A 21,523-nucleotide genomic window follows, 5' to 3' on the forward strand; every position below is an offset into this window, starting at 1 on the left:
TATCTTCTGACCTCCAAAACTTTTGATGAGAAATTTGCAGATAATATCATGGAATATCCCTTGTATGTTGATGATTCACTTCTCTCTTGATCCTCTCAGGATTTGCTCTTTGTCTTTTGCTTTTGAAAGTTTGATTTAATGTGCCTCATGGTGGGTCTCTTTAGCTCATCTTACATGGAGTTTGTTGAGCTTTTTGGATGTTTATATTCAAGTCTTCAGCCAAATTTGGGGAGTTTTCAGCCATTATTTCTTCAAATATTCTCTCTGTCTCTTTCTCTCTCTCTCTTTCTCTTGGGGTTCCCGCAATATATATGTTGGTGCTTTTGGTGGATGGTGTCCATAGGTATTTTAGGCTCTGTACTCTTTTTCAATCTTTTTTCTTTTGCTCCTCAGCCTTGATAATTTCCCCTGTCATATCTTCAAGTTCACTGATTTTTCTTCTGCCTGCTCAAATATGCCTTTGAGTCCTTCTAGTGTGTTTTTCATTTTAGTTATTGTAGTTTCCAGCTTCAGAAATTATTTTCGGTTTCTTTTCAGGTTTTATATCTCTCTAGTGATATTTTCAGTTTGCTCATATGTCATTTTCTTTACTTTATTCACATCTTCCTTTAGTTTTTTGAGCATTCTTAAGACCCTTATTTTAAATTATTTGTCTTATATATTCCATTAAATCTTTTTCAGGACAGATTGTGTTTAATTACTCTTTTCCTTTGAATGGGCCATACTTTTCTGTTTCTTTCTATGCCTTAAGATTTTCTATTCAACACTGGACATTTGAATCTAATAATGTGGTAGCTCTGGAAATCAGATTCTTTCCCTGCTCCAGGGTTTGCTGTTTTTTGTTATTATTTTTTAAATTGTTGTAGTCTCTCTTTACTGATCCTCAGCCTAAGGCATCTTCTTATGTGTTTTCTGACACTTTCATTGTGCATGCAGAGTCACTTTCTAATTTTCCTCATATATGCAGTTGTTTTTGAATAGTCTAGTCTTTAATGTCTGGTTCCCAAAGGAGAAAAGCAAAAAATGAAAGGGGAAAAATGGATTCTGGCCCTTTAACTCTCCTGGAAGTCACTTAAAGTCACTTAACCCTTAAGGGGGAGGGGCTTGCAACAGTGTGGGGGAGGTGCATCAACAGTGGTTGCTTGCCTTTTTGTCTGCATCTTTGTGCTCTGTAGTGATCAGAGCACAGATCCCCAATATTTGGGGGTCAGAATCTTATTTGCCCATGCTCGCTTACTCCCACAGGCTGTGTACAAACTGCCCCAGGACCATGTGCACAGCTGTATGCCATGTGGCCAGTGGTGGGGGATAGGTAGCTGCTACTGTGCTGAGAGCTGAAATTGATGAAGTTGACTGAAATCTACCATTCAGGCCTTCCACTGGGCTTTGCAAGCCTTCAACAGACTCCAGAGTTCCAAAGTAGTTACACTAGTTAGATTTTGCCAGTGCAATTGTCTAGGTGGGGAGACAGATTTTTGGTGCTTCCTACTCCACCATCTTCCCAGAATCCTCTAGGAATAGAATCTCAAGGATGAATTTTTGGAATTGGTTCTGAAGTTTCTAGAATTGACTCTCTAAACTGATAAGATTTAAAGACACTGATGACTCTTTCTGTTAGTAAAGAGAGCATTGATAGCCCTTAGTGTGCTCTGGAAATAGAAATACATAAAATATCATCATTGGATATTTCTAATCAAACACTTATAAGAACCTAGGATCTGAGTGACAATGTATATACTACTTTTAAACATTTTTGTCAAACTAATGAGTATATTGAAATTTGCTGGTGCAACTGAGCAAGTGGGCAAGTTGCTGGCTGCACAATGGAAAGACAAAATACCGAGGCAACAGTATTTTGCAGAAAGAAAAATGCTTTATTGCAGGTTGGCCAAGCAAGGAGACAGGAGGCAATGCTCAGATCTGTCTCCCTGGTCAGCTTTTGGGCAGGATATTTATCTTGGATGTAGGAAGCTGAAGGGGGAGGGGGCTCAGAAATGATTAGTGGAAAGTAAGTGTAAGTTTCAATGTATGTTTCAAGAGTCCTCTGTGCAGGCGCAACAATGACCCTCCTTCATGCCTCTTCATGGGTTGCTTGTGCACATGTATGTAACATGCAGTGGATTTTCAGCCTGTGATGTCTAAAGTTCACTATCGGTCATCCTAATCCCTCAGTGCATCTGCATGCACTCTGCAAGATGCTCAGTGGAAGGGGCTATCAGCAACTTGTTTCTGTATCTATGGTTTCCCTGGTACTCTACAAAATAGGCTTGGTGTTCTCAGTGTATCATTTTGTTTCCATCTTGTTTCTATCTTATGGGCCTTGAACATGTAAGATAAAGGATATGGTTTCACTGGTTGCTCCCAATGTCATGGACAAAGTGAGGAAAGAAAAGGATGAACTCAGGGATTTGAATTCCCAGTTCAAGTGCCACATAAGTGATCAGAAAACTTCTATGCCTACCCTGAAAGAGAATCTTATGTCCTGTAGCCACCAGGCTAAGATTGCTGAAAATCAAACTGAGAATCTTATTTTGCAAGACTTACAGGGCAAATTGAATTTCCATCTTTGCAGGATGTCTATTGTTAAAGTAAGGTCATTGATTGGGAAGCAATGGGATCCTGAAAGTTGGAAAGGGGATGCATGGCAAGACTTTGAGGAAGTGCCTAAATTCTGATGAATCTTCTTTGCCAGTGGAAGCAGCTTCTCTACCCCAGTCTGAGATTAGCCCTGCCTTCCTTCAGGAAAAGTTAACAGCCTCCCCTGGGGCAGTTGCCTTGCAAGACAATGCCAGTTCTCCTCAGAATCCACCCCCACCACTCTTCTTTGCTTCTAGACCTATGGTATTGGCTAGTTGATTGCCAGGTTCCTAGAAATAGATATAAAGCCTACTAAATTTTTACTTGACTTTTATAAGCAGAAAAGTTCTAAGTCAAGTGAACAAATGTCAAACTTGATTCATAAAACAGAGTCACAGCCCCTGAATCAATTCCCAGACTTAAGCCAGTTTACAATCCAGAACTCCTTGAATGAAGGGGAATGAATGAAGGGAATGTTAATCATTCTCCCAGCCTTTCCCAAAGGGACTTATGGCCTTTACCAAAGTTTCTGTGCACTGGGGAAAATTGAATAATCAAACCTTTTGGGTACTACTGGACGTCGGCTCTGAACTAACTCAGGAGACTCAAAATGTCACTGTGGTCCACCAGAGTAAGGGCTTATGGAGGTCACATGATGAATGGAAATTTAGCTCAGGTCCAGTGGGTACCAAAACCCATCCTCTGGTTATTTCCCCTGTTCTAGAATGCATAATTGGAATAGATTTACTCAATAACTGGAGGAATTCCCACATTGATTCCCTGACCTATGGAATAAGGGCTACCATCATGGGAAAGACAAAGTAGAAGCCAATTACAACCGCCTCAACCTAGAAAAATAGTAAAGTAAAAGTAGTACTGTAAGCAAATAGGGTAGGGGTCCCCAGAGAAAGAGAACAGGCATGGCTTTCTTGACATAAGGGAAACCATTTTTGGCCTAAGTCATAAGCTTGACCACAATGCTTGCCCTTGAACAGCTCTCAGTAATTAATACTCTTAAAGGAACAAAAGACTGAAGGAACTTTATGTTATCAGGCAAGAGAATAGCAATAGCAAAGATAATATATCAGTTGTAAAGACTCCCAGTTGTGTTTCAATGGTAAACTTAGCCTGAAGCACTCAAACACCAGATCAAATGGAACCGAAGGGATGATGATGTTGATTTTTTCTGACCCTCATGACTTCAATCAACTAAAGCTTGGACTCTGCCTACTGCCTAAGCCCCTTCATGAATATACATATACCCTCAGCTTAAAACTTCCCCAGTTTTGCTGTTCAGGAGCACACCACTTTGGGAAAGATCCCTGGTGTTCTCCTTACTTGCTGCAAGTAATAAATCCTTCCTTCTCCTGATCTTCGGTTTGGTGTGTCTTTTGGCTTAGCACCCACCAAGAAGTGAACTCAGTTTTGGGGTAACAGTACTACATTCCTGGAGGGATTGGAGAGGTTAGTGCAACCATCAATGACTGGAAAGATGCAGGGGTGGTGCTTCACACCAAATCCCCATTCAAGTGGCAAAACCTTATAGCAGTGAGACAAGGTTCTCCAGGAAGCTGTATGTGCTCTGAATCAGTATCCAATATATGGTGCTGTTTCTTCCATAGTCAGGATTCATAGGTCCAGAAATTGGGTGGAATCGGGAATGGCAGCACTCACTATTACCCCTAGTGACCCACTGTTCCCACAACCTTATTCTCTGCTGGCTTAGAGGTCTTTGTTCCAAAGGAATAAATGATTCCACCAGGAGACAGTGAAATTAAGACAGCCATTTGGCCATTTTGGACTCCTCATGCCTCTGAATCAAGAGACAAAGAAGGGAGTTACTATGCTGGCTGGCGTGATTGATCCTGACTGTCAAAAGAAATTGAACTGCTACTCCACAATGGAGGTAAGTGAGTATGTCTGGAATACAGGAGCTTCCTTAGGGTCTCTTAGTATTGCCATGCTCTGTGATTAATGTCAGTGAAAACTACAACATCATCTAGGCAGCAATACTACTGGCCAAACCCTCAGGAATGAAGTTTTGGGTCACTCTACCAGGTAAAGAACCATGACCAGCTGAGGTGCTTGTGGAGAGGAAAGGGAATATGGAGTGAGTAGTGGAAGAATGTAGTTATAAATACCAGTTGCAACCATGTGACCAGTTACAGAAACATAATTGACATGGTTATTTCTTCCTTATTTGTTATGAATATGTTGGTGTGGTGGGTGTGTGAAACAACTGATGGAGGTAAAAGGAGTAGACTAATGCACAATTATTGTTGGATGCTTCACACCTATCTCTCAGCAATTGACATACAGAAAATCTTCAACCAACAAGGCCTAATCATCATTTACAGAACATTCTATCCAACAGCCAAAGAATACATAAGGTAAATCCCCTATACATGAACCTTCAAGTTGCGAACTTTCAAAGATACAAACATGCATGCCATTAATGTCGGCTGTGAGTGAAATTGCAGCTTGCCCTCCATCTCCTATTGCTGATGATCCTTCTGTTCTACCATCTCCCACCTCCTCTCCCTCCTCCAGTCATTAAATCTTCTTGCCTGTTCACTTGATGCCAGCCCCTTTATGCCAGCTGTTATTACTACTGTACTTTTAATCTTACTATACTGTAAGATTTAAAATGTTTTATTTTTTTGTGTTTGTTTTTTATGTATTATTTGTGTGAAAAGTATTGTAAACCTATTACAGTACAGTAATATGTAGGCAGTTGTGTTAGTTGGGTACCTAGGCTAACTTTGTTGGACTTATGAATAAATTGGACTTATGAATGCACTCTCGGAATGGAACTCATTCATATGAAGGGGACTTACTGTACTTAAAAAAAGTACTCACAGAAATATACCAAGGTAGATAATATTCTAGCAAATTCAAAATAATTGAAATACAGAGTAAGTTTTCTGACTACAACTCAATCAAACTCTAAATCAATAACATAAAATAGATAACGTGAACATAGTCAAATTCTTGGAAATTTCTTTAAATACTTTCTAGTCAGACTCTCTTTGGGAATTTTAATACATGAATATGAAAAATTTCTTATGTTTTCTTACAGTTTCCTGAGACTGTTCTTTGCTTTAGTCTATTTTCTTCCCATTGCTCACATTGGGTAAATTCTGTTGATCTGTCCTCTATTTCACTGATTCTATCCTCTTTTACCTCTACCATTTCTATCACTTATTTCATAACAGCTTTATGGGGATATAATCCATATACCATACTGTATTAGTCAGGGTTCTCCAGAGAAACAGAATCAATAGGAGAGGAATCTATCTATGTATGTATGTATCTATCTACCTATCTATCAAGAGAGGGGGAAAGGGAGAGGGATATAGAGAGGGAGGAGAGGGAGAGGGAGGGGGGAGGGAGGGAGAGCTATTGAGATTTATCATGAGAAATTGGCTCGTGCAATTATGGAAGCTGGAAAGTCCAAAATCTGCAGTGGGGGCCAGCAGGTTTAAGACCCAGGAGAGCTGATGATGCAGATGAAGACTCTAGCAAGCTCATTCAGTCAAATATTTTCTTGTGTGTGTATGTGTGTGTGTGTGTGTGTGTGTGTGTATTGGTTATTATATTTTTCAGTTATATAATTTTCATTTGCTTTTTAAAAATAAATTATCTTATAACTTAGATTTTCTATTTTTTCTTTTTTTTCAAAAGACTTTGTACTTGCTTGTTAAAGCATTTTTATAATCTCTGCTTTAAAATTTTTGTCATAAATTCCATTATCTGATTCATTCTGGGGTTTGGTTATCTTGCCATTTTGGGTAATTGATGTTAGATTAGAGACTCTGGATACTACCTTCTTTTTCTTTTAGGAGTTGGGGTTTAGAATGAGGACCAGCTGAGTGTAGCTGTTCAGCTTCCCACTGGACCCCAGAAACACTACCCTGGCAAAAATGGAGCACTTACATTGTGCCATTGCAATGGATAGGTAAAAGTTCAGCTCCCCCTTTTCCCTGCTGACACCTTTCTAGCCAAAGGGGGTCACCAACTCATATCTACTTATTGCCTCTGAGTGGAAGTGTTAGCTCATCTCTTGGCTGGCACCATTGACACCTGGATAAAGGGGGGCAAGCAAAGTGCTAGTTAGTCCCACCACCTACCACCTTACTTTACCTCATTAATCCCAGGGTAAGGGAAACTCACCTTCCCACTTGGCCCCCTGGTACCAGGAGAGGAGTGAAGCAGAGTGATGACTACCCTCCCCAGCACCAGCTTGTTCTGCCTTAATAATGCCACCTAGGGTGATGGCTCCAGTTCCCAAGGGGTCCTCTTCATGGGAGGTTAGAGTGAGTGAATTGCTTACTAGCTGTGCTTCATTCTGCCTGTTCAACCTCATTGCTGGCAGGTGGGGGTGGAGGTTTAGCTCCCTCTTGGGCTCTACTGACACCAGGTGGGGAGTGGGGGAGAGTGGAATGCTCACTGGGTCAGAACTAAATTGCGTTGTTCAGTCTGGATGCTGGATATGGGTGTGGGCCTTGCTGATTGGGTGGAGGGGTGGTGGTGGTGGTGGTATTAGTGTAGTGTGACTAGCCTCATATTTCATCTTCTCATTAAGTTTTGTTACTGCCAGGTGGGGAGGAGGTTCAAATTGCTGTAGGACTCCACTGACACTACTCTAGGGGTAAGGGTAAGAAAGTGGGGGGAATTGGAGCATTGAGTGTTTCCACCTAGTGGAGGTTGGAAGATCAACTCTCCATCAGCCTACTGACACCATTTGGACTTGGAGGGCTACTTGCAGAGTGGGGGATGATAAGGTGGAAGATCAGCTCTCTGCTTGGCTCTACAAAACTATGGAGCAGGATGAGGTTTTTTTCACTGGTGTTTGGGTAGAGTAGGGTGGGTATTGTGGAAAAGATTATCTGATGGTAACCAAATCTTTTCCTGGTCCTTTGGCTAGGGAGAACAAACTTTTCTTGCTCTTGGATTTTTTTTTTATCCATGCCTGTTGGGCTGTTCCTGGTTGGAGGTTTCTTCAGCACCCTGTCCAGTATATATAAGAGGCAGTAGAAACATAGAGAATCCACTACTGTATGGATCCTCAAATCCCATGGCCCACTGACAGTCTTCCTTCTTCCTTCCACATTCAGATTCTGCCTATGCTTTTTTTGTTGTGTTATGTCCAGAGTTTTTTAGTGGTAAGAGGAAGAACCTGGGAGGAAGGGGGCTAATTCTATTTTGGCTGGAATTAAAGAGGCATTTTTTCATTTATTTTATTAAATCATAAATGTACAATAGCTTCCTAACTCTACCTATGCACTTAAATTTTTAAAAAGGAAAACGTGATCCTGGCTAGTAGCTTTTCAATATTTTCAGAAAATTGTTTTAAAAGGTTTCACATGAAACCTAAAATTTACACATTTAACACTACCAACGAAGGAATGTTTCTATACTCTTACAAAGACCACTAGAAAGAAACAACAATTAGGGACTTCCCCAGTGGTCCAGTGTAAAGAATCCGCGTTCCAATGCAGGGGAGGTGGGTTTGATCCCTGGTTGGAAAACTAAGATCCCACATCCCGCAACTAAGCCCATGCACCACATCTACAGAGCCTGTGTGCCAGAACTACAGAACCCACGTGCTCTGGAGCCTGCACACCACAACCAGAGAGAGAAAACCTGCACGCCACAACTAGAGAGAAGCCTGTGTGCCACAACTAAAACATGATGCAGCAAAAAAGAAAAAGAATTAAAAAGGCAAGAAACTATCTTAGGAGTGCTGAAAGACCTTCAAGAAGGTGGAGGAATAAGACGTGGAGATTACATTCCTCCCCACAAATATATCAAAAATACATCTACATGTGGAACAACTCCTATGGAACACCTACTGAATGCTGGAAGAAGACTTCAGACTTCCCAAAAGGCAAGAAAATCCCCACGTACCTGGGTAGGGAAAGAGAAAAAAGAAAAAACAGAGACAAAAGAATAGGGATAGGACCTGCACCTCTGGGAGGGAGTTGTGAAGGAGGAAAAGTTTCCACACACTATGGAGCCCCTTCACTGGTGGGGACGGGGGGTGGATGGGGGGGTGATGATTTGGAGCCATGGAGGAGAGTGCAGCAACAGGGGTGCAGAGGACAAAGTGGAGAGATTCTGGCACAGAGGATCAGTGCTGACCAGCACTCACCAACCTGAGACACTTGTATGCTCACCCACTGGGGCGGGTGGGGTCTGGGAACTGAGGCTTGCACCTTAGAGGTCAGACCCCAAGGAGAGGACTGGATTGGCTGTGTGAAGAGAGCCTGAAGGGGGCTAGCCAGGAGGGAGTCCAGAAAAAAGTCTGGACCTGCCAGAGAGGCAAGAGACCATTGTTTTGGGGTGCATGAGGAGAGGGGATTCCTGTTCGGTGTGTCCACAGAAGACACAGCACTGCCTAAGTGAACTCCAGAGATGGGCATGATCCAGGGACAACTTCCCTGGGAAAACATACAGAGCACCTCAGGCTGTTGCAATGTCATGTCAGCCACTGCCGCTGCAGGCTCACCCTGCATTCCAATTATGACTACCATACTCCTCCCTCTCCCCAGCCTGAGTGAGCAAGAGAGCCCTAATCAGCTGCTCCTTTAACCCCCTCCTGTCTGGGTGGGGAAAAGATGTCTGAGGGCAGCCTACACACAGAGGCAGGGCTAAAAAGCAAAGCTGAACCCCAGGAGCTGTGCAAAGAAGAGAAAGGGAAATGTCTTCCAGCAGCCTCAGGAGCAGCAGATTAATTCCCCATAATCAACTTGATAAACCCTGCATCTGTGCAATACTTGAATAGACAACGAATGTTCCCAAAATTGAGGCGGTGGACTTTGGGAGCAACTGTAGACTTGGGGTTTGCTTTCTGCATCTGATTTGTTTTTGGTTTATCTCAGTTTAGTTTTTAGTGCTCGTTATCACTGGTGGGTTTGTTTATTGGTTTGGTTGTTCTCTTCCTTATTTATTTATTTTAAAAATTATTATTATTATTATGTTTTTCCCTCTTCCTTTTTGTGAGTGTGTATGTGTACATTTCCTTGTGTGACTTTGTCTGTTTAGGTTTGCTTTTACCATTTGTCCTAGGGTACTGTCTGGGTTTTGTTTGTTTGTTTGTTTGTTTCTCTTTTTATGAGTGTGTGTGTGTGTGTTTCTTTGTGTGATTTTTGTCTGTTTAGTTTTGCTTTTACCATTTTGTTTGGGATTATATCTGTTCGTTATTTTTTTTCTTTCTTTTCTTCTGAGCCGTGTGGCTGGCAGGGTCTTGGTCATCTGGCCAGGTGTCGGACCTGAGCCTCTGAGGTGGGAGAGCCGAGTCCAGGACACTGGACCACCAGAGATCTCCTAGCCCCATGTAATACCAATTGGTGAGAGCACTCACAGAGATGTCTATCTCAACACTAAGACCCAGCTCCACCCAACAGCCAGCAAGCTCCAGTGCTGGATAGCCCATGCCAAACAACTAGCAAGACAGGAACACAACTTCACCTATTAGCAGTGAGGCTGCCGGAAGTCATACTAAGTTCACAGACACCCCAAAACACACAACCGGATGCAGTCTTAACCACCAGAAGGACAAGATTCAGCCCAAACCACCAGAGCACAGGCACCAGTCCCCTCCACCAGGAAGCCTACACAAGCCACTGGACAAACCTCACTCACTGGGGTAGACACCAAAAAAAAAAAAAAAAAAAGGGAACTACAAACTCACAGCCTGTGAAAAGGGGAACCAAACACAGCAAGTCAAACAAAATGAGAAGACAGAGAAATATGCAGCAGATGAAGGTGAAAGGTAAAAACACACCAGACCAAACAAATGAAGAGGAAATAAGCAGTCTACCTAAAAAATAATTCAGAGTAATGATAGTAAACATGATTCAAAATCACAGAAGTAGAATGGAGAAAACTATAAGAAATGTTTAACAAGGATGTAGAAGAACTAAAGTGCAAACAAACAAGAGGAACAACAGAATAAATGAAATTAAAAATTCTCTAGAAGGAATCAATAGCAGAATAACTGAGGCAGAAGAACGGATAAGTGACCTGGAAGGTAAAATAGTGAAAATAACTGCCACAGAGCAGAATAAAGAAAAAAGAATGAAAAGAATTGAGGACAGCCTCAGAGACATTGGGGACAATATTTAATGCACTAACATTCGAATTATAGGGGTCCCAGAAGAAGAAGAGAAAAAGAAATGGACTGAGGAAATATTTGAAGAGATTATAGTTGAAAACTTTCCTAATATGGGAAAGGAAAGGTAATCAAGTCCAGGAAGCATAGAGAGTCCCATACAGGATAAATACAAGGAGAAACATGCCAAGACACGTATTAATCAAACTATCAAAACATAAACACAAAGAAAAAATATTAAAAGCAGCGAGGGAAAAGCAACAAACAACATACAAGGGAATCCCCATAAGGTTAACAACTGACTTATCAGCAGAAACTGCAAGCCAGAGGGAGCGGCAGGCCATATTTAAAGTCATGAAAGGGAAAAACCTACAACCAAGATTACTCTACCCAGCAAGGATCTCATTCAGATTCGATGGAGAAGTTAAAATATTTACAGACGAGCAAAAGTTAAGAGAATTCAGCAAAAACGAACCAGCTTTACAACAAATGCTAAAAGAACTTCTCTAAGCAAGAAACAAAAGAGAAGGAAAAGACATACAAAAACAAAGCCAAAACAATTAAGAAAATGGTAATAGAACATACATATCGATAATTACCTTAAATGTAAGTGGATTAAATGCTCCAATCAAAAGACACAGACTGGCTGAATGGATACAAAAACAAGACCCGTATATATGCTGTCTACAAGAGACCCACTTCAGACCTAGGGACACATAAAGACTGAAAGTGAGGTGATGGAAATCCAAAGAAAGCTGGAGTAGCAATACTCATAACAGAAAAAATAGACTTTAAAATAAAGACTATAACAAGAGAGGAAGATGGCAGAAGAATAAGATGTGGAGATCACCTTCCTCCCCACAGATACATCAGAAATACATCTACACGTGGAACTGCTCCTATAGAACACCCACTGAACGCTGGCAGAAGACCTCAGACCACCCAAAAGGCAAGAAACTCCTCACGTACCTGGGTAGGGCAAAAGAAAAAAGAAAAAACAGAGACAAAAGAATAGGGATGGGACCTGCACTAGTGGGTGGGAGCTGTGAAGGAGGAAAGGTTTCCACACACTAGGAAGCCCCTTCACGGGTGGAGACTGCGGGTGGCGGAGGGGGGAAGCTTCGGAGCCATGGAGGAGAGCGCAGCAACAGGGGTGCAGAGGGGAAAGCGGAGAGATTCCCGCATGGAAGATCGGTGCCAACCTGCACTCACCAGCCCGAGAGGCTTGTCTGCTCACCCGCCATGGTGGGCAAGGGCTGGGAGCTGAGGCTCGGGCTTCAGTCGGATCGCAGGGAGAGGACTGGGGTTGGTCCTGCGTGAACACAGCCTGAGGGGGTTAGTGCACCACGGCTAGCCAGGAGGGAGTCCGGGGAAGAGTCTGGACCTGCGGAAGAGACAAGAGACTTTTTCTTCCCTCTTTGTTTCCTGGTGCACGAGGAGAGGGGACTAAGAGCGCTGCTTAAAGGAGCTCCAGAGACAGGCGTGAGATGCGCCTAACAGCGCAGATCCCAGAGATGGGCATGAGATGCTAAGGCTGCTGCTGCTGCTACCAAGAAAACTATGTGCAAGCACAGGTCACTATCCAAACCTCCCCTAATGGGAGCCTGTGCAGCCCGCCACTGCCAGGGTCCCGTAATCAGGGACAACTTCCCTAGGAGAATGCACGGTGTGCCTCAAGCTGCTGCAACATCACGCCGGCCTCTGCTGCCACAGGCTCGCTCCACATCAGTACCCCTCCCTCCCCCAGGCCTGAGAGAGACAGAGCCCCTGAATCAGCTGCTCCTTTAACCCTGTCCTCTCTGAGCAAAGAACAGACGCCCTCAGGTGACCTACATGCAGAGTTGGGGCCAAATCCAAAGCTGAACCCCAGGAGCTGTGCAAACAAAGAAGAGAAAGGGAAATCCCTCCCAGCAGCCTCAGGAGCAGCGAATTAAATCTCCACAATCAACTTGAGGTACCCTGCATCTGCGGAATACCTGAATAGACAATGAATCATCCCAAATTGAGGAGGTGGACTTTGGGAGCAAGATATATTATTTTTTCCCCTTTTCCTCTTTTTGTGAGTCTGTATGTGTATGCTTCTGTGAGAGATTTTGTCTGTATAGCTTTGCTTTCACCATTTGTCCTAGGTTTCTGTCCATCCGTTTTGTTTGTTTGTTTTACTTAAAAAAAAACTTTTTTCTTAATAATTATTTTTTATTTTAATAACTTTATTTTATTTTATTTTATCCTCTTTCTTCCTTCTTTCTTTCTCCTTTCTTTTTCTTTCTTCTTTCTTTCTTTCTTTCTTTTTTTCTCTCTTTTATTCTGAGCTGTGTGGATGAAAGGCGGTTGGTGCTACAGCCAGGAATCAGGTTGGAGAGCCAACTTCAGGAAACTGGTCCACAAGAGACCTCTCAGCTCCACGTAATATCCAATGGTGAAAATCTCCGAGAGATCTCCATCTCAACACCAAGACCCAGCTTCATTCAACAACCAGCAAGCTACAGTGCTGGACACCCTATGCCAAACAACTAGCAAGATGGGAACGCAGCCCCATCCATTAGCAGAGAGGCTGCCTAAAATCATAAGGCCACAGACACCCCAAAACACACCACCAGACGTGGACCTGCCCACCAGAAAGACAAGATCCAGACTCATCCACGAGAACACAGGCACTAGTCCCCTCCACCAGGAAGCCTACACAACCCACTGAACCAACTTTAGCCACTGGGGACAGACACCAAAAACAACGGGAACTACGAACCTGTAGCCTGCAAAAAGGAGACCCCAAACACAGTACGATAAGCAAAATGAGAAGACAGAAAAACACACAACAGATGAAGGAGGAGGGTAAAAACCCAGCAGGCCTAACAAATGAAGAGGAAATAGGCAGTCTACCTGAAAAAGAATTCAGAATAATGATAGTAAACATGATCCAAAATCTTGGAAATAGAATAGAGAAAATGCAAGAAATATTTAACAAGGACCTAGAAGAACTAAAGAGGAAACAAGCAATGATGAACAACACAATAAATGAAATTAAAAATACTCTAGAAGGGATCAGTAGCAGAATAACTGAGGCTGAAGAACGAATAAGTGAACTGGAAGATAAAATAGTGGAAATAACTACTGCAGAGCCGAATAAAGAAAAAAGAATGAAAAGAACTGAGGACAGTCTCAGAGACATCTGGGACAACATCAAACTCACCGACATTCGAATTATAGGGGTCCCAGAAGAAGAAGGGAGAAAAAAAGGGACTGAGAAAATATTTTAAAACATTATAGTTGAAAACATCCCTAATATGGGAAAGGAAAGTTAATCAAGTCCAGGAAGCAGACAGTCACATACAGGATAAATCCAAGGAGAAACATGCCCACACACATATTAGTCAAACTATCAAAAATTAAATACAAAGAAAACATATTAAAAGCAGCAAGGGAAAAACAACAAATAACACACAAGGGAATCTCCATAAGGTTAACAGCTGATCTTTCAGCAGAAACTCTGAAAGCCAGAAGGGACTGGCAGGACATATTTAAAGTGATGAAGGAGAAAAATCTACAACCACGATTACTCTACCCAGCAAGGATCTCATTCAGATTTCGTGGAGAAATTAAAAGCTTCACAGACAAGCAAAAGCTGAGAGAGTTCAGCACCACCAAACCAGCTTTACAAAAAGTGCTAAAGGAACTTTTCTAGGCAAGAAACACAAGAGAAGGAAAAGACATACAATAATAAACCCAAAACAATTAAGAAAATGGGAATAGGAACATACATATCGATAATTACCTTAAATGTAAATAGATTAAAGGCTCCCACCAAAAGACACAGACTGGCTGAATGGATACAAAAACAAGACCCGTATATATGCTGTCTACAAGAGACCCACTTCAGACCTAAGGACACATACAGACTGAAAGTGAGGGGATGGAAAAAGATATTCCATGCAAATGGAAATCAAAAGAAAGCTGGAGTAGCAATTCTCGTATCAGACAAAATAGATGTCAAAATAAAGACTATTACAAGAGACAAAGAACGACACTATGTAATGATCAAGGGATCAATACAAGAAGAATATATAACAACTGTAAATATTTATGCACCCAACATAGTAGCACCTCAATATATAAGGCAAATACTAACAGCCATAAAAGGGGATATTCACAGTAACACAATCATAGTACAGGACTTTAACACCCCACTTTCACCAATGGACAGATCATCCAAAATGAAAGTAAATAAGGAAGCACAAGCTTTAAATGATACATTAAACAAGATGGACTTGATGATATTTATAGGACATTCCATCCCCAAACAACAGAATACACATTTTTCTCAAGTGCTATGGAACATTCTCCAGGATAGATCATATCTTGGGTTACACATCAAGCCTTGGTAAATTTAAGAAAATTGAAATGGTATCAAGTAACTTTTCCAACCACAACGCTATGAGACTAGATATCAATTACAGGAAAACATCTGTAAAAAATACAAACACATGGAAGCTGAACAATACAATACTTAATAACCAAGTGATCAGTGAAGAAATCAAAGAGGAAATCAACAATACCTAGAAACAAATGACAATGGAGACACGATGAGCCAAAACCTATGGGATGCAGCAAAAGCAGGTCTAAGAGGGAAGTTTATAGCAATACAATCCTACCTTAAGAAACAGGAAACAACTAAAATAAACAACCTAACCTTGCACCTAAAGCAATTAGAGAAACAAGAACAAAAAACCCACAAAGTTGGCAGAAGGAAAGAAACCATAAAGATCAGATCACAAATAAGTAAAAAAGAAATGAAGGAAACAATAGCACAGATCAATAATACTAAAAGCTGGTTCTTTGAGAAGATAAACAAAATTGATAAACCATTAGCCAGACTCATCAAGAAAAAAAGGGAGAAGACTCAAATTAATAGAATTAGAAACGAAAAAGGAGAAGTAACAACTGACACTGCAGAAATACAAAGGATCATGAGAGATTACTACAAGCAACTCTATGCCAATAAAATGGACAACCTGGAAGAAATGGACAAATTCTTAGAAATGCACAACCTGCTGAGACTGAACCAGGAAAAAATAGAAAATATGAACAGACCAATCATAAGCACTGAAATTGAAACTGTGATTAAAAATCTTCCAACAAACAAAAGCCCAGACCAGATGGCTTCACAGGTGAATTCTATCAAACATTTAGAGAAGAGCTAACACCTAGGCTTCTCAAACTCTTCCAAAATATAGCAGGGGGAGGAACACTCCCAAACTCATTCTCTGAGGCCACCATCACCTTGATACCAAAACCAGACAAGGATGTCACAAAGAAGGAAAACTACAGGCCAATATCACTGATGAACATAGATGCAAAATTCCTCAACTACATACAAGGAAAGAGAATCCAACAGCACATTAAAAGGATCATACACCATGATCAAGTGGGGTTTATTCCAGGAATGCAATGATTCTTCAATATATGCAAATCAATCAACGTGATACACCATATTAACAAACTGAAGGAGAAAAACCATATGATCATCTCAGTAGATGCAGAGAAAGCTTTTGACAAAATTCAACACCCATTTATAATAAAAACCCTGCAGAAAGTAGGCATAGAGGGAACTTTCCTCAACATAATAAAGGCCATATATGACAAACCCACAGCCAACATCGTCCTCGATGGTGAAAAACTGAAATCATTTCCACTAAGATCAGGAACAAGACAAGTTTGCCCACTCTCACCACTCTTATTCAACATAGTTTTCGAAGTTTTAGCCACAGCAGTCAGAGAAGAAATGGAAATAAAAGGAATCCAAATCAGAAAAGAAGTAAAGCTGTCACTGTTTGCAGATGACATGATACTATACATAGAGAATCCTAAAGATGCTACCAGAAAACTACTAGAGCTAATCAATGAATTTGGTAAAGTAGCAGGATACAAAATTAATGCACAGAAATCTCTGGCATTCCTATACACTAATGATGAAAAATCTGAAAGTGAAATCAAGACAACACTCCCATTTACCATTGCAACAAAAAGAATAAAATAGCTAGGAATAAACCTACCTAAGGAAACAAAAGACCTGTATGCAGAAAATTATAAGACACTGATGAAAGAAATTAAAGATGATACAAATAGATGGAGAGATATACCATGTTCTTGGATTGGAAGAACCAATATTGTGAAAATGACTCTACTACCCAAAGCAATCTACAGATTCAATGTAATCCCTATCAAACTACCACTGGCATTTTTCACAGAACTAGAACAAAAAATTTCACAATTTGTATGGAAACACAAAAGACCCTGAATAGCCAAAGCAATCTTGAGAACGAAAAATGGAGCTGGAGGAATCAGGCTCCCTGACTTCAGACTATACTACAAAGCTACAGTAATCAAGTATGGTACTGGCACAAAAACAGAAAGATAGATCAATGGAACAGGATTGAAAGCCCAGAGATAAACCCACTCACATATGGTCACCTTATCTTTGATAAAGGAGGCAGGCATGTACAGTGGAGAAAGGACAGCCTCTTCAATAAGTGGTGCTGGGAAAACTGGACAGGGACATGTAAAAGTATGAGATTAGATCACTCCCTAACACCATACACAAAAATAAGCTCAAAATGGATTAAAGACCTAAATGTAAGGCCAGAAACTATCAAACTCTTAGAGGAAAACATAGGCAGAACACTCTGTGACATAAATCACAGCAAGATCCTTTTGGACCCACCTCCTAGAGAAATGGAAATAAAAATAAAAATAAACAACTGGGACCTAATGAAACGTCAAAGCTTTTGCACAGCAAAGGAAACCATAAAGACGAAAAGACAACCCTCAGAATGGGAGAAAATATTTGCAAATGAAGCAACAGACAAAGGATTAATCTGCAAAATTTACAAGCAGCTCATGCAGCTCAATAACAAAAAGTCAAACAACGCAATCCAAAAATGGGCAGAAGACCTAAATAGACATTTCTCCAAAGAAGATATATGTACTGCCAACAAACACATGAAAGAATGCTCAATATCATTAATCATTAGAGAAATGCAAATCAAAACTACAAGGAGGGGCCTCCCTGGTGGCGCAAGTGGTTGAGAGTCCGCCTGCCGATGCAGGGGATACGGGTTCGTGCCCCGGTCTGGGAGGATCCCATGTGCCGCGGAGCGGCTGGGCCCGTGGGCCATGGCCGCTGGGCCTGCGCGTCCGGAGCCTGTGCTCCGCAACGGGGGAGGCCGCAACAGTGAGAGGCCCGCATATAGCAAAAAAAAAAAAAAAAAAAAACTACAAGGAGATATCATCTCACACCAGTCAGAATGGCCATCATCAAAAAGTCTAGAAACAATAAATGCTGGAGAGGGTGTGGAGAAAAGGGAACACTCTTGCACTGCTGGTGGGAATGTGAATTGGTACAGCCACTATGGAGAACAGTATGGAGGTTCCTTAAAAATCTACAAATAGAACTACCATATGACTCAGCAATCCCACTACTGGGCATATACCGTGAGAAAACCATAATTCAAAAGGAGTCATGTACCAAAATGTTCATTGCAGCTCTATTTACAATAGCCCGGAGGTGGAAGCTACCTAAGTGTCCATCATCAGATGAATGGATAAAGAAGATGTGGCACATATATACAATGGAATATTACTCAGCCATAAAAAGAAACGAAATTGAGCTATTTGTAATGAGGTGGATGGACCTAGAGTCTGTCATACAGAGTGAAGTAAGTCAGAAAGAGAAAGACAAATACTGTATGCTAACACATATATATGGAATTTAAGAAAAAAAAATGTCATGAAGAACCTAGGGGTAAGACAGGAATAAAGACACAGTCCTACTAGAGAATGGACTTGCGGATATGGGGAGGGGGAAGGGTAAGCTGTGACAAAGTGAGAGAGTGGCATTGACATATATACACTACCAAACGTAAAATACATAACTAGTGGGAAGCAGCCGTATAGCAAAGGGAGATCAGCTCGGTGCTTTGTGACCACCTAGAGGGGTGGGATAGGGAGGGTGGGAGGGAGGGAGACACAAGAGGGAAGAGATATGGGAACATATGTATATGTATAACTGATTCACTCTGTTATAAAGCAGAAACTAACACACCATTGTAAAGCAATTATACTCCAGTAAAGATGTTAAGGAAAAAAAAAAAGCTAAAAATAGAACTACCCTATGACCCAGCAATCCCACTACTGGGCACATACCCCGAGAAAACTGTAATTCAAAAAGAGACATGTACCACAATGTTCATTGCAGCACTATTTGGAATCGTCAGGGCATGGAAGCAACCTAAGTGTCCATCGACGGATGCATGCATAAGGAAGATGTGGCACATATACACAATGGAATATTACTCAGGTATAAAGAAGAAATGCAATTGAGTTATTTGTGAGAGGTGGATGGACGTAGAGTCTGTCATACAGAGTGAATGAAGCCAGAAAGAGAAAAACAAATATTGTATGCTAACACATATATATGGAATCCAGAAAAAAAATCGCTCTGATGAATATATGGCCAGAACCGGAATAATAACACAGACATAGAGAATGGAGTTGAGGACATGGGGTGGGAAGGGTACGCTGGGATAAAGTGAGAGAGTAGCACTGACATATATACACTACCAAATGTAAAACAGGTAGCTAGTGGGAAGCAGCTGCACAGCACAGGGAGTCCAGCTTAGTGCTTTGTTACCCCCTAGAGGGGTGGGATGGGGGTGGGTGGGAGGGAGGCACAAGAGGGAGGGGATATGAGGATATATGTATACATACAGCTGATTCACTTTTTTGTACAGCAGAAACTAACCCAACATTGTAAAGCTATTATACTCCAATAAAGATGTCTAAAAAAAAAACAACAAAAAGAAACTATCTCAAAGGCATTTCTTTACAGTCCTTCCTTCATAGTAAGGTAATGCTATTAAATAATCCAGTCCATCCACAAACAGCTCCCTGTATCTGCTGTAGTGTCTTCTACCATATCATTCTATATTTATGCATGTGTGAGATAAGTGTTCTAAACATTCTTATTTTGATAACCTGAACCTGTTGTTACTTGTGGGCTCTTGTCCTCTCCAAATTACACAGTAAAGTCCATGGCAAATGGGAAGAAGTTCAGTGTTGGTTCCTGCCTTATATCCCTTACTGTGCCACTGCCTCTTGTACCATAGTTTCCTCCACCGTAAGTTTCTCTTATGTTCCTACTGTCACCAAAATTTCCACTCTTCATTGGACCATAGATATAAGGTTGCTAATTATAATTTTAAAAACATTCTAGTTTCCACTTCCATAATTTTTTCCTGCATAGTTGTCATAATCACCCTGTAGCCTCCCCACTACCCACCTCCGACTGCCAGATCCAGGTCCTCCACTATTATATCTTCATCTTCCTCCTTCATAACCTGTGCTACCTCTAAAATTGCCACCTCCAGATCTTCCTCCATACCCATTATAGCTATCCCCCAATCCATGTCCTCTTCCATATTCATCAGATCCTACTCTAAACTTGCCTCATGATTCTGGTCCCAAAATTCACTGCCTCTGCACGAATCCCTCAAAGTCTCCTCTGCCACTACTAGAACTTTGGACTTCCTGTGTTTCTTGTCTAGATAAAGCCTTTCTTACTTCTGACCACTGATGGTATGGTATTGCTGCAGTACAGTTTGATCCACATGATCATGGTTATCAAAAGTAGTAAACCCAGAACTTCCCTTGTGGTCAAGTGGTTAAGACTCTGTCCTTTCAAAGCGGAGGATGTGGGTTCAATCCCTGATCAGGGATCCCATGTGCTGCACAGCGCAGCCAAAAAAAAAAAGTAATAAACCCAATGCTTCTTTTCTTTCCACACTGCCTATCAGTAATTATCTCAAATGACATCAACTTTTCCATAGTCCCTGCAGTAACCTCTAAGCTGATGTTCTTTGGTATCTTCTTTAGTTCCACCAACAAACAGCTTTTCAGTTACATGAGTGCCGGCTTTCCAGATTCCTCTCTGGCTATGGCACATTTTGGCTCAATCACTCTTCCATCAATTGAATGAGATTTTGCAGCCATGGCAGCATCAACCTTATCTATGGATGGAAAAGTTACAAAACCAAATATTCTTGAGTTTTGCTTTCAGGATCTCTCATTACCACAGTCTGTAAGTTTTCCCCATGGCTCATAGTAGTTCCTCAAGCTTTCTTCTGTGGTTTCAAAGCTTAAGCCACCAATAATGTTTATAGAAATGTCCTTTTCTCTCTCAATAGCAGACTCAGTCACTTCAGCTGGATTTCAGCCCAGACAGATGAGAGAGATATCCACCAATGAGCATGAGCATACTTGTCCTGACACTGTTGTCTTGAGGCATTCTTTTCTTGATGGTCTCTGCTTCAGTGTAACGCATGTAGAGGCCTTCCGGACCACAAGATGGTTTTCAAAATCATTTATATTTCATGTTAGATCTCTGACTTCTCTTTTTATATTTGTTTTGTGAGCTAGCTTAATTTCCCCAAGTAACTATTTTTTCTTAAACTTTCCAAACTGAAGCTTTCCATCTTTCTCAATTTTCCTCCCTCTCTCCCTTCCATTTTATTGACTTTCCCTTTAGTTCCATTCAGCTGACTTGCATTACTGTCACACTGATTATTATAGTTTTATATTAAAATGCTAATAATAGAGCAAACTGGGTTTTATTATTTATCACCATTTTTGATAAATATCATCAATATAGTCATCCAGATATATATTAGAATTACTTTGTGGTGTTGAAATATATGCAAATGCTATTTTAAGTGAATTTTATTAAATTTACTGCTCATTTTATGGGAAACCTTGAATCTAGTTTCTTCAAAAATTTTT

General features: G+C 41.1%; 1 pseudogene across 1 annotated transcript; it reads right to left on the reverse strand.

The window, feature by feature from the left end:
• Window positions 1-7,051: 7,051 nt before the first annotated feature.
• Window positions 7,052-21,068, reverse strand: LOC309807236 (heterogeneous nuclear ribonucleoproteins A2/B1-like; annotated as a pseudogene). Its single transcript has 5 exons — window positions 21,005-21,068; window positions 20,508-20,949; window positions 20,110-20,389; window positions 19,830-19,983; window positions 7,052-7,222 (listed from the first exon to the last, which is right to left on the reverse strand). The product of its transcript is annotated as a heterogeneous nuclear ribonucleoproteins A2/B1-like (transcript).
• Between the last annotated feature and the right edge of the window lie 455 nt (window positions 21,069-21,523).

The sequence above is a fragment of the Mesoplodon mirus genome (assembly GCF_964341445.2).
Source record: "Mesoplodon mirus genome assembly, chromosome: 1".
NCBI lineage: Eukaryota > Metazoa > Chordata > Mammalia > Artiodactyla > Ziphiidae > Mesoplodon > Mesoplodon mirus.